Consider the following 1356-nt stretch of genomic DNA (forward strand, 5'->3'; position numbering starts at 1 on the left):
CACACACACACACACACACACACACACACACACACACACACACACACACACACACACACACACACACACACACAGACAGACAAATGGCTAGGCAATGTGTGTATTGTAGTGGGACATTAAACGCTAACCTCTTTTAATACCAGAGAATTAATGCACAATGTTTGATCTTACAGCAGTGCGCAAAATGCAGCGCAAATTTGACTTTATATCTGAAGGACTTAGTCTCGTTTATCAAAAATAAAAATGCTTTCGAAGACATAAGGAGACTTTCACTTCGTTTTTTAAAAGTAAATTAATGACTTCATTTAAACCACAATTCGGTAAATCTGTATTTTTCAATTCGCAATTCGTTTTTAAATGCCTGTGCATCAAAACCGGGTTTTCAAAGGTATTTGCACCTGGAAGGGAGAAATTCTCGCGATAGTTTGCTCAAGGGGAAATATTTTGGTTAGAATAAAAAAAATAAAAAATTCAGCAGGTGAAAAATTGGACAGGTGAGATTTTCTTAAACAGTACTATTCAAAGTCTCTCTAGTAAGAAAAAATTAACATTTTTAATTTCTAACCATTTTGATTTCAATGTCATTATAGAAAAGGTTTCACGGTTTTTCTTACGCCTGCAAAGATTTCTTTTTTTGCAGAAAAGGTTTTCATAATCTTTTCAGCCTGATCTTTAAATATGAAGCCTCACACTTATTCGTCCTTGTTGTTTACTACGTGTCTGTTTACCTCAGACTGAGCTGTTTATTCTGCTGGTGTGAACTGGGCATGTCTTTATGATGCTGAGGGCAGGAAGGTCGACCATCATGTCTCCCGCTGAGCAGCCGGTGCGCAAGCTGTGACCTTAAATAATAATCCACTACTTCTGAATTTGCAAATCACAATAATAATAAAAAAAAGGATAAAAAGTTGACGGAATAATTTTAATTAACCATAGAAAATGCAAGTATCTTCAATTTCTAAAAATACATGTAATTTTTAAAACCTAAACATTTATTTTAAACAGCGTTTAAAATCTAGTTTAAGAGCCAACAGGCTCAGCGCACAGCTGCAGATACGTAGTGGGATCATTTCCCTCCACTTTGTGAGCGTGTCCCTCGCAGACAGCCTCGGAATATCCTGCAGCAGCTGACACAGTGCAACACTTTCTCCTCTCTAACCCCCTCACAGCCTCATTAGCATTTCCTTTCTGCTGCCCATTATAGGCCGGTTTCCCGTTGCAAATCGGACTCCACAACCGAGAAAAGGGTTTTAGGTCGCCTCGGGCGTTCAAGAGAGGGCAGCCCGGAGGCTAGACCTCGACCTCCCGCAGTGGTCCTGTAGTTCACACACACACACACACACACACACACACACA

This window comes from Poecilia reticulata, linkage group LG12 (genome assembly GCF_000633615.1).
Source record: "Poecilia reticulata strain Guanapo linkage group LG12, Guppy_female_1.0+MT, whole genome shotgun sequence".
In the NCBI taxonomy this organism is placed as follows: domain Eukaryota; kingdom Metazoa; phylum Chordata; class Actinopteri; order Cyprinodontiformes; family Poeciliidae; genus Poecilia; species Poecilia reticulata.